This window comes from Trachypithecus francoisi, unplaced genomic scaffold, assembly GCF_009764315.1.
Source record: "Trachypithecus francoisi isolate TF-2019V2 unplaced genomic scaffold, Tfra_2.0 Lachesis_group8, whole genome shotgun sequence".
In the NCBI taxonomy this organism is placed as follows: domain Eukaryota; kingdom Metazoa; phylum Chordata; class Mammalia; order Primates; family Cercopithecidae; genus Trachypithecus; species Trachypithecus francoisi.
Window position 1 is genome coordinate 76,052,055 of NW_022681473.1, and position 12,834 is coordinate 76,064,888.

The 12,834-nt window shown below is 41.7% G+C and overlaps 1 long non-coding RNA gene and 1 other non-coding gene across 2 annotated transcripts; one reads left to right on the forward strand and one right to left on the reverse strand.

The window, feature by feature from the left end:
- Window positions 1-4,283: 4,283 nt before the first annotated feature.
- On the reverse strand, window positions 4,284-8,629 carry LOC117080037. The gene is made up of 4 exons (XR_004435688.1): window positions 8,587-8,629; window positions 7,384-7,442; window positions 5,106-5,203; window positions 4,284-4,798 (listed from the first exon to the last, which is right to left on the reverse strand). It is a non-coding gene; the product is annotated as an uncharacterized LOC117080037 (long non-coding RNA).
- LOC117081820 lies at window positions 7,243-7,349 on the forward strand. Its single transcript, XR_004436302.1, has one exon. It is a non-coding gene; the product is annotated as a U6 spliceosomal RNA (small nuclear RNA).
- Window positions 8,630-12,834: the final 4,205 nt, after the last annotated feature.

The window sequence follows — 12,834 nt, forward strand, 5'->3', positions numbered from 1 at the left end:
AACCCAAATAAACAAACTTCTTGCCCTTTAGAAATATGGATGGAACCATGCTCAAATCTTGACGTTATCACACAAGTCTATCAGCTTCACACATTACTATCACATCTGCCGAATAAGGATGAGGACATCTGCTTTGTAGGATTGTTCAACTAAATGAAATAATGTAGGTAAAACCCTTTCAATAAAGTAGTGAACAGAACAGACATGGATCCTGTCCTCCTGAAGTTTATAGTCTGGAATCAGGAGGTGGGGATTAAGAAGAAAACATTCAATAATACACATTTAACTATCAAGTTATACTAATAAGAAGTGTTGTAAGGGAAAAATGCAGAGTGCTATGCACGTGTACAGTGGGGTGACATAACTTAGAGTGTGGTCCACAGAGGCTTCCCTAGGCAGTGACAGCTAAGCTGAGACAAGAGGATGCAGGACAATAAGCCAGGTGACATGGGGAAGTGTGAGGCCATGGGTGTGGGTGTTGGTTACAGCAGAGAGTGTTCCAGGCAAAAGAAGCATTTTTGAAGAAGTGTGGTGCTCATGAGAAACAAAGGAATTACTTGTGGGGCTGGAGTGTAAAGAGACCTAAGAAGAAGATGTGACAGGATGTTGGTGAGGTTGGCAGCCTTCATGCCATGTGGGGCCTTGTTGGTCAAGTTTAAAATTTTGAACTTTATCCTAACAGCAATGGGAAACAACCAAAGGGATTTAGGCAAGGGGGCAACATGAACAGATTTGAGCTTTACAAACTTTCAATTCCTAACTAGGGAAAGTTGGGATCTTTTTCAAACTTTTCCTTTGGCCGGGTGTGGGGGCTTACACCTGTAATCCTAGCACTTTGGGAAACTGAGGCAGACGAATCACCTGAGGTCAGGAATTCAAGACCAGCCTGGTCAACATGGTGAAACCCCGTCTCTACTAAAAATACAAAAATTAACTGGGCAAGGTGGCAGGCGCCTGCAATCCCAGCTACTCAGGAGGCTGAGGCAGGAGAATCACTTGAACCTGGGAGGCAGTGGTAGCAGTGAGCTGAGATTGTGCCATCGCACTCCCGCCTAGGCCACGGAGTGAGACTCCATCTCAAAAAATAAAAACAACAACAACAAAAAACCCCTTTTCTTTATTTTGTTTGTTTCAAATGTAGAATCCAAAGACTTCGAATGGGGAAAGAACCAACATATCCCTTTAAGGAACTAGGACATGTCACCTCAAAGGCTGCCTCTGTTCCCGCCACCTAATGCAGTTGCTTCTCACTCTAAGCAAGAAGTGACCTCCAAATCCTAAAAGTACATTAGGAACCAGTGGGACATTTCTGGGAAGCTCATTTATTTGTTCTTTTCATTGAGCAGACAAATATAAAGCATCAACTATGTAACCAGCACTGTACTGGGTGCTGAGGGTACAAGACTGATAAGATGGAGGTCCTGTACTTTAAGAACTCATGGTTTGGGGTCGAGGTAGGCCAGAAAAATAACAGTCCCAACAAAGTAGAATCTGTTAAAAAACCATGAGGGAGTTGCTCACGGAACCTAGAGTGAGGAAAGCTTTAGAAGAGGCGATTAGCACCTAATGTGTGCTCAGTAGCTGCATACTGAGTAAATTAAAGTTTGAGCTAAGTCTTTAAACTCTTAGCAGGTAGAATAAGAGGAGTAGGGAATGAATAAGATCATATATATCAGAAGCGTGGCTTTTGAGATTATTTTATCAGCAGTAAACTGGATGGGTTGAAAGGGAGAGATTATAGGCAAGGAGGTCAAGTAAAAACCTGGAGCAGTGATCCTGCTGAAAATTGAAGAGGACTTCATGTGCACTCAGCAGTAATTGGGACTGTTCTCAGTTTGCCTAACCTTAACTTGAGCTCGGTGGTACAGTGTATGGCTTATAATTGTTATTTGCATCTCCCCATGAATGCATGCCTATTCTCCCTCACTAGGGTGGAGACTGTGTCATTGACTGAAATATTTACATTACTTAATTCTGTGCCCTGCACTGCATGCATCCCCATCAAAACTGGGTTGATGATTGGATTCCTTGAGATGCGTGGGAGTGGGAGAGCTGGAACAAGGGAGGAGGGAGAGGAAGGGAAGCAGGGCTGGCAATGAAGGTCAAAAAGGATTTCATGTTATCTTAAATTTTTTTCACAAGTGTAATGATGCCTTTATGTGTTCATGACTTAATTAAATAGTTTTTTAAGGTAATAAAATCATTAAGAATATGCAGTATTGCTTTTCACTGCTTTTCTATTTTTCTTTTTCCTTTTTGTTTGTTTGTTTGAGATGGGATTTTGCTGTGTTGCAGGCTGGAGCACAGTGATGCAATCATGGCTCGCTGCAGCCTTGACCTTTCAGGCTTAAGAGATCCTCCCACCTCAGCCTCTTGAGTAGCTGGGACCACAGGGGTGGGCCACCACGTCCAGCTAATTTTTTTTTATAGTGACAAGGGTCTCACTATTTTGCCCAGACTGGTCTTGAACTCCTAGCGTTAAGCAATCCTCCTGCCTCAGCCTCTTGAGTAGCTGGGACCACAGGGGTGGGCCACCACGTCCAGCTAATTTTTTTTTATAGTGACAAGGGTCTCACTATTTTGCCCAGACTGGTCTTGAACTCCTAGCCTTAAGCAATCCTCCTGCCTCAGCCTTGCAAAGTGTTGAGATTACAGGCATGAACCACTGTGCCATGCCCAGTAGTGCTTTTAACTGTGAAAAGTTTGAAGTACCTAAATATTCAGCAATAGAAATATTACCAAATCAATCATGATACAATTTCAGTGGCATAATTTAACAAAAATAATGTTGTTGAGGTATGTTCACAGATATAAAGAAATTGGTAATTTATAGTTCCACTTGAAAGTAAGTAGATATTAATTATTATATTCTGAATTATCCCATTTTTGTTAACAAATATATGCACAAAAAGGTTTAAGATACTTTCATATAAGAAGTTTACATAGTTTCTACATCAGCGGGATTCTGTTGTGCTTTCTTTTACTTCTTTATTTCCTAATTTTTAAATAAAAAATAAATAGTAAGAAAACCCCAATTTTAAAAAAAGTAAATGAAATGAGAAAACTGAACTAGGAACAAAGAGAACAAGAAAGCTAAGAGGAAACAGTGTACGATGGTGCCATGGTGGATGGGTATAATAAAGTAGAGAAAAGACGTTCTTGGAATTGTTTTTTTGAAAGAGATTTTCTTTTTTTTTTTTTTTTTTTTTTTTTTTTTTTTTTTTTTTTTTTTTTTTTTTTTTGAGACGGAGTCTCGCGCTGTCACCCAGGCTGGAGTGCTGTGGCCGGATCTCAGCTCACTGCAAGCTCCGCCTCCCGGGTTCACGCCATTCTCCTGCCTCAGCCTCCCGAGTAGCTGGGACTACAGGCGCCGCCACCTCGCCCGGCTAGTTTTTTGTAGTTTTTAGTAGAGACGGGGTTTCACCGTGTTAGTCAGGATGGTCTCGATCTCCTGACCTCGTGATCCGCCCGTCTCGGCCTCCCAAAGTGCTAGGATTACAGGCTTGAGCCACCGCGCCCGGCCGAAAGAGATTTTCTTATTTTCCATAAAGTTAAGGGGAAAAATATTTTTGTTCTCAGAGTTTTTCAGTGTGCTTTCCAAGCCATCAGATTCCTAAATATAACCAAAGTTGATGATTTTACAAGTAAGCCAATATAAACATAGTAGATGTTTATATTTCAGCATTAACAACGTGACATTGGAGCTGCAAAAGATCTTCTCAATTGGCCATATTTTATTTTTCTCAAAAGTTTCCATTTTCAGTCCCCTATTAAAATACACCCAGTCCCCCCATCTCCGACCCCCACCCCACCCCTTTGTGGCTTTAAAATTTCAAGAAAAGGCAGAACCAGATTAATAGAGTAACACTGGACAGAGCATGTGGAAGAAAGGAGCAAGAGTGAGGTGGTAGAAGGTTAAGCATTTGGGGAGGAAGAGGAAGAGAAGGATTTTTTGCAGAGCCTTGCCTCAAAGAGGTACTACTACTCAAACTTAGTCACATCATGTAGGCTCTTGTTAACATGCAGATTTTGATTCCTCAGATCTGGGTGGGACTCCCTGGTGATCCCCATGCTTACTGGTCCATGGACAACTTTGAGCAGCGAGGCCTTAGACTCTGGGAATTTGCTCCTCCACCCTGGTCACATTTCACATGGGCAGCCTCTGGCTGTGATAACCTCTTTCTTTCTAACTTAATAAGGTTTTATTATTATTATTATTATTTTTGTCAAAATACCAAATAGTGGAAACTTTTCAGAAAGTCATTTAACTATGAGCAAGGTGCAGTTCAAGGCACTCTCCATGGAAGAGAGTAAAACGGGAAATACAATATAGAATGGGTAGGAGCCCCTGATATACCAATGTTATTTGTTATAAAGGGCGTGGTGTTGTGGAAAAATCCCTGGACTGGTTGTCAACAAAACTGGCTTCAATCCTAGCGATTACTAACTAGCTATATGTCCTTGTGCCCATCATTTTTCTCTGGTTCTCTGTTTCCTTTCCTGTTCAATAAAATAATTGGTCTACATGGCTTCTAAAATCTTTTCAGCTCTGACACTTGAGGAGTCTATAAAGGAGATCATATATCAACAGGAAGGGAGGGAAAGGGATATGCCACCACACGCGCAGCTGCCAGGGATCCTGCACATGTGGTATTATTGTGGCGGAATCTCCCCCTTGTCTGCCCAGATGCAAAAATGTTATTGGAGTGAGAGACTGGGAAACTTGCCTGGTATGAAATCCTAGTACCCCAACTTCCTGGTTTTGGCAATTTAGAGTCTTGGGAATCAGTCCCAGCCCCTATAAAAGAAGGCAGACCCTGTAAACATGCCCTCCAAGAACCTCCAGTGTAGTTCTGGCAGCTTTCAAATTCTAAGGTCCTCAATCCTCCATTCTAAGGCCACCCTCAGGTTTCACCTCATTCCCCTATACTGGTCAGCAGCCAAATTCTGCAGCCTCTTTAACTTAAGATCCCAGCCAAAAAACCTGACTGCCCTTCTACTTGTGAACAAATCCCAATTCTCAAAGCAACTCCAGCCCTCCCCAACTGACTCCCCTCTGGTCTGAGGGGAGTATCTGGGAGTATCTCCCAGATACTCAAACTCACTTCAGCACTGTAGCACTCAAGCCTCAGGGATTTGGGCTGGCTGGTAGGTGACACTTCTCTGTTTAAGATAGTCCCATCCGCAGAGCGAGGATCAGCCCCTAAATTGATAAGCAGAGGGTGGGAAAGCGACCTGCCTTAGTGAGATTACCCAGACTCTAAAGTAAGGTCCTGCAGCTCCACCTCATACCTCCACAGACACACACTCTTCAGCTTTTAAGTTATGAAACAGGCCTGTTGCTATTCTAAGGAAGTCTCACCAGTCACCTTATAAACATGCCGCTTCAGGCAGCTTCCTGTGGTTTGCCAAAGGCCAGCTGGGAAGGCAGCCAGACTCCCGCCATGGCCCTGGAACCCCCTCCTCTAGCAGACATTCACTCAGGGCATGACCTCCTGAGGTGCCCACTTGGGATGCAGGAACTTAGTGGCTGCGAGAGTTGTTATTTTTCCCTCCAGCCCCAGCCTGGGCTGGGCTGAATGATGTGGCTGGCTGGTACAAAGGCTGCTTTTTATAATGTTCTTCTTTGGTATTTTTGGTGTCTGGAGAGGGTTTCCTTTCCTCCCACAGTTAATTAGCAGCATCAAGCATTTCCCTTTCTCCAACAGAAGTCTGTTCCCACCCCTGAGGCCAGGCAGAGGGGGTGGCAGGTGTGGCTAAATGCCCCCTGAGGTTAACCTCAAACTTAAACTTAGAGCCCCACTTGGTTAGAAGTGAAGTGAAATGCAGGGCTAGCTTCCATTCTGGGCAGAGTTGGCAAGCGGGCACACGTCCCTGGCAGGCTAGCATCCCAATCAGGTGAGGGGACAGAAAAGGGGGTGGGGAACCAATGTGTGTTTGACACATTTGTGAATTGTTTCTACAACAAAGACTTTTTTAAAACAACAGAGTGAAGCTTTATATATTTGAATGAGAAGCACACAGAAGGGCCTATTGTCTGGAGGAAAAATTGCATGAGTAATTGTGCATGACTTCAGACTTCCCAGTTGAAATGTTAGGCGTATTAAGGATGATTGAGGGCATTCCAGTGTTTTCAGTGAGGAGAAGAGGGAGGACGGAGCTCCTGGGACTAGGGGAGGCAGGTTGTGTAGCAAGACAAGGGAGGAAGGAATCTGAGGAACTCTACTCCCCACTTTGCCTCTCTGGTTTCCATTTTTCCTCTGTTTAATTGAAGTGCCACCTCCTACAGGAAGTCTTCCTGACCCTATCTCCTTCCTCCACCTGTCACTTTAGGTGTTCTTGATACATATCTCCTGTCTTTTCATTATTTGCTTGACTATGATACTACGGATGGACCATAGAAAAGTGAAGATGGACTCCAGGACCTGACTTTGCCGCTTCCTAGATGTGTTACATTGGACAAGTTACTTAGCCTCTCTGTGCTTCAGTTTTCTTGTGAGACTGAATAATACTTACCTTCTAGGGTTGTTGAGAAGATTAAATGTGTTAAAACACATAAGGAATTGAGAATAGTGCCTGACATACAGTATGCATTCTCAATAAATGTTAGCAATTATTTATTTTTATTTGTATCCCCTCTTATTTGCATAGGACCTAATATATCATGGGGCAGCTGTGTTCAACCCTCATATGCATCATAATTGCTTGAGGAGCTTTAGAAATGTATAGGTCTGGCCGGGCGCGGTGGCTCAAGCCTGTAATCCCAGCACTTTGGGAGGCCGAGACGGGTGGATCATGAGGTCAGGAGATCAAGACCATCCTGGCTAACACGGTGAAACCCCGTCTCTACTAAAAAAAAAAAAAATACAAAAATTAGCGGGCGAGATGGCGGGTGCCTGTAGTCCCAGCTACTCGGGAGGCTGAGGCAGGAGAATGGCGTAAACCCGGGAGGCGGAGCTTGCAGTGAGCTGAGATCCGGCCACTGCACTCCAGCCTGGGCGACAGAGCGAGACTCCGTCTCAACAAAAAAAAAAAAAAAAAAAAAAAAAAAAAGAAATGTATAGGTCTGGCCTAGGTTCCATTAATCTATGGGTGAAAACTGGTAAAGCTATTTTGGAAATGTTCCCTGGGTGGTTTCATTATGTAACCAGGTTGAAAACCAGTGTCATAGATGCTCAATGAATATTTGTTGAATGAATGAATGAATGAATGAACCAAATGAGGTTAGAAAGAACAAATCCTGTGCTGGCTTTGGCAGCACATATACTAAAATTGGAATGATGTGGAGAAGATTATCATGTCCCATGCACAAGAATGACACACAAATTCATGAAGTTTCCATATTAAAAATACATAGAGAGAAAAAGAACAAACCCAGATTACTCCATCTTTAGGAATGTGAAGGCATGATGATTCTGTCTCCTTCAGAAAGTTGGCTCTTCCTGAGAGGTTTCAAGAGAAAAATATGACAGAGAATATAATGGAATGCATGAAAGAAAGAATCATAATTCTAGTCACCTCAACATGAAAGTATTGAAGAAATAGAAAAACAATTGCCTAGAGCTCATATTAGAGATCAACAGTTATTTCCTCTTGCTCTCCCTTCTGTGCATGCAGATTTATTTCCTGGAGTTGCTATAATGACTCTAGCTAGAAGCTGAACTTTGACTTTTCCTCTAGTTTTAATTTCGATTTGGTACTCAATCTTTAATTTAGTGGATGTAAAAACTTAAAGACCTCAACTGAAGCATTTGTACCACTCTAATTTATATTCATGCATGATGATAGCATAATTATAATTAACTACTTTACCTAGTTGGTCCACAAAATTTAAACTGATTACTGCTTGTAGAACATTAAGTCAGGTACCTCAAAACAGAAATAAGAAACTAGGCCAGGGTGGTGGCTCACACCTATAATCCCAGTACTTTGGGAGGCTAAGGAGGGTGGATTGCTTGAGCTTAGGAGTTCAAGACCAGCCTGGTCAACACAGGGAAATCCTGTATCTACCAAAAATACAAAAATTAGCCGGGTGTGGTAGCACATGCCTGTAGTCCTAGTTACTTGGGGGACTGAGGTGGGAGGATCACTTAAGTCCAGGAAGTCAAGGCTGCAGTGAGCCATGAAGGAAAATTAAATTTAAGAAAAGAAGATGCTATATACAAGCAACAGTGACAAGGTGAGAAACTAGCAAACCTACAGTTGTCTAAGTAGTTTTTGATGCCCAATATTAAAAAAGTTAGTAAAAATCTTGCATTAATTCCCAAATGAAGAGAACGGGACGTTTTAGAAAATAAAAACACTTAAATCTAGGAATAAATATTCTTTATGACTTCACTAAACAACAAAAAATAACAGGAGAGGTGTACCATTTCCTGAATGAAGGATCAGTAATGTGAAGGTGTCAGTTCTCCTCAAATTGATCTATAAGGCTGGGTACGGTGACTCATGCCTATAATCCCAGCACTTTGGGAGGTCAAGGCGGGCAGATCACTTGAGGTCAGGAGTTCGAGACCAACCTGGCCAATATGGTGAGACCCTGTCTCTACTAAAAATACAAAAATTAGCCAGCATGGTTACACATACCTGTAATCCCAGCTATTCAGGAGGCTGAGGCATGAGAGTCGCTTGAACCTGGGAGGCAGAAATTATAGTAAGCCGAGATTGCACCACTGCCCTCTAGCCTGGGCAACAGAGTAAGACCCTGTCTTAAAAAAAAAAAAAATTGATCTATAAACCTAATAAAATCTCAATTAAAAAACCAGAAATGTTTTTTTTTCTGAAACTTGATGAGCTGATTCTAAAACTCATTTGGAAGAGACAGATGGTAATGAAAACAATGAGTTAACAGAGCAGACTCAGTAAATTCATTCTAGAGCACAGAAACAAGCATGTGCATAGATGGGAATCTGTTAGAGATAAAAGGTGACATTTAAGATTGGAAATTAAAAAGAAAAGAATTATCCCATAAGTCACACTAGATAATTAGCTTTCCATTTGGAAAACAAAAGTTAGATTTTTGGGGCCGGGCATGGTGGCTCACTCCTGTAATCCTAGCACTTTGAGAGTCTGAAGCGGCCGGATCATTTGAGGTCAGGAGTTCAAGACCAACCTGGCCAACGTGGTAAAACCCTATCTCTACCAAAAATACAAAAATTAGCTGGGCATGGTGGTGCAAGCCTGTAATCCCTGCTACTCTGGAGGCTGAGGCAGGAGAATTGCTTGAACCCAAGAAGTGGAGGTTGCAGTAAGCTGAGCTCATACCACTGCACTCCAGCCTGGGAGACAGAGTGAGACTCCGTCTCAGAAAAAAAAAAGTTAGATTTTTACCAAACACAAGGTAACTTTCAGCTTGACTAAAGAGCTAAATCAAAAAAAAAATTAATAGTAAGACAAAATATAGGAGACTATTTCTATAGTATGAAAGTGGAAAAGTTCCTCTTAAGCAAATTTCAGAACAGAGAGCATTACAAAAGATAAGAGGGACCAATTTGACTAGAGGGTTTTAACTTTTTATTTTTACAGAAGTGGAGTGAATGGTACAATGATGCCTTCTGTGTGCATCACCAAACATAACAATCATCAAATTCATAGCCAGTCTTATTTCATCTATCTGCCCACCCTCACTGGATCATTTTGAAGCAAATATCAGATGTCATTTTATTCGTAAATATAGTTATTATACCCAAAATACTAATAATTAACTATGTTAAATATACAGTTTTACTATTTTTTAAATTGAAGACTTTCATACAACAAAAATATCATAAGAAAAGTTAAAAAAGAGTGAAAAGGACAGATTAGTTGCCAAATATACAACAAAAGATTAATATCCTTAATACATAAAGAGTACTTATCAATGAATATAAAATACAAATTAAACTAAACTATTAAAAAAAATGAACCAAGGAATTGAACAGGTAATTAAACGGAGGAAGAAATGTAAGTTTTCAATAAGCATATAACAATGTTCAGTCTTATGGGTACATAAGGAAATGTAACTTGAAATAAGTATGAAATATTTTTAATCTTCAGATTGTCAAAAACGAATAAACAATAAAATCCAACATTAGCAAAACTTCAGGGGAAATGACACTCTCAAACTCTGTGGGAGTATTAGTTGTTATCACAGTTTCTAGAGAGCAACTTGGAAGTAGGTATGAAAATTTTCCATTTCTAGCTGTCTAACCTGGAGAAAAGTTTGTAGAAGAATCCATTTACGCAGTAAATTTAGCAAAAATTAGAGAGACTACCAGGAAACTCCCATAGTACAGCCGGTAAACAGTGCCAACACTGGAGTTAAAGTGCTGTGGTTCAAATCCCAGTTTGGCTACTTACTAGTCCTGAGACTTTGGGTGAGATTACCTTAGCTGCTTCAGCAGTCAACTAGGGATAACTATTTCATAGGGTTATTCTGAGAAACATTTTTCATGCCAGGTATGGTGGCTCACGCCTATAATCCCAGAACTCTGGAAGGCAGAGACAAGAGGATTACTTGGGCCTAGGAGTTCAAGATCAGACTTGCAAAGGACTTAATGTCAGGGATAAAATACTTCCCTCTGCCAGGGTAGTCCACCCATCTCTTTCCCAAACGCCTGGCCCTGTATACCATTGCATGTTCCTAAATATGTAAGTGCGTAGAGAAACTTACAGCAGAAACTGAGAGCATGACAATTTACAGAATAAGGTGGGGTTGAGTGGGAATATGTAAGATTTTTACTTTTTACTTTCTGCTTGTTTATTTTAAAACATTTTGCAGGCCAAGTGCAATGGCTCATGCCTATAATCCCAGAAATCTAGGAGGCAGAGGTAAGAGGATCGCTTGAACCTAGGAGGTCAAGACCAGGCTTAGCCAACATAGTGAAACCTAGTGAAACCCTCATCTCTTAAAAAAAAAAAAAATGCAAAGAATGTATTCATGTATTTATAATAACTTGTGTAATTAAAACTTGTTAAATTTGACAGAAGAAGTAAGATGGTAGGCAAAAGTATTTATCCCAGGAAGTTAGAAAAATGGAATATGATGATAGCATGTATCATGTCCTAGATATTTTAGATGATGGAATATGAGTTAGGTACAGAGACTGGGTTTTCAGAACTAAAAATCAGAACCCAATGTCTACCAAAGCATTTTTAGTGTAATTTCTGTGTTGGAGAGGCAGCCTGGATCGTTCAGTCTGGATGCCAAAATAATGGACTTTCTGGAACAATGTAACGGTTTATTATTACAAATAAACTGAAACTGGGCCTGTTCAAAAATTCCCAATCACATTCCAATTTTGGATCCTGTTGGAACTGAATTCCTCCTGACCCAAAACCAGTTTAGAACCTAGCATTCAGCCTGGCTTATACTAACTCCGCTAGGTCCAAGGCCTTGCAGATTTCCTCCCTGTGAGATCTCCCAGGACTGGCAGAGGATTTCTAACTTCTCAATTGCTTCTGTGGCATCTCCAGGCACACTGTCTGCCCTCACCTGCTAGGGAAGCTACTTTCCTGTCTCTGTCATCCCCCTGGTTCCCTATGACCAGCCCCCATCCCCCAGCCCCAGCCTGGCGTGAAGCTGAGCCAGCTCAGGCCTGGCCTGAGCTTCTGATACCAATCCTGCTGAGGTTAGCACAGACAGTCCAAGACACAGGGTAAGCTGAGGCCATGGGAATGAATTTCTGGGTAACAGAAGGAGGAGGGCAATAAGGTCAGAGATAGCAAAGAGTTTGCCAGGAAACCAGAGACATGGGTGCTGAATGGAAAGGAGAAGTCAGAGCAGGACTCACTGAACATCTTGAGGCCACTTAAAGGAAGTGGGAAAAAGGTAGGAACAAAAAAATACACAGCAGTGTTAGCTCTAAGTGTGAGAAAGGATGACTTTCATATCATCAATTGATGACCTTGATTATCAATGATCAAGGTAAATGCATGGGTTCATCCCTGAGAAGGACAAAACAAAAAGCTCCAGTGGGCCCCAGAAGGTTCTGCTGGGGAACAGGGAAAGAAATGAGTCAGAAAAACCTGCTTCCCATCCTGGCTGTGTGACGTGGAGCAACCACCTTTACCCCCTGAGCTTTTCCAGCAAGTCGTGTTCCTTCTAAATATATATATATTTTTTACAGTACAAATCGATTTATTTAAAACAGTTACAAAAAGCACAACAAAATAGAGATTATCCTTAGAATTATTAATGCTTTGTTAAAGATCAGGTAGGATTAGAGGGTAAGAAATGGTATTGGGTGGAGGGAGCACCTGACTAGTTCTAAGGCTTTAGATACAATACAGTTGATTACATATTAATTCAGCCATTACATACTGGGGATAGTAGATGGGGGATCAGTAATTTATCTACAGGGAACTCCTACACAGATCCATCCAGACCTCCCTAGTGCCATCCTTCTCCACTCCTTAGGACCCTAAAGCCACCTGGATGACAACATTCCCATCCTTCTTTCTCCACCCCATTCCCTATCCATATATTCTTCCCTCGCCTAAGGTGCTGTGCAAGCTGAGAGCAGTCTGCTCTCTGCAGCTGGATCATATACTGTTTTGGCTACAGGGATCCTGTGTGACTAAGAAGGTTGTAGGGGACAGCCTTATTTTAATGCTTTGTTAGCCATGAGTACAGTCAGTCCCTCCCCCAACACAATCTAGATTCTCTTGAATGCAAGTATCAATCAAGTGAGGGATCAACCCTGCCTTCAGCAATACCAGCAATGCACTAACCACTCACAGCTCACAACTACGTGCAAACTCCCTGTCCAGGGGGTGGGTATAAAACCACTGTGTCATCAGCTCACTCTCTCTCTCTCTCTCTGAAGAACCTCAGTCCCCATGACAGTCATAAAG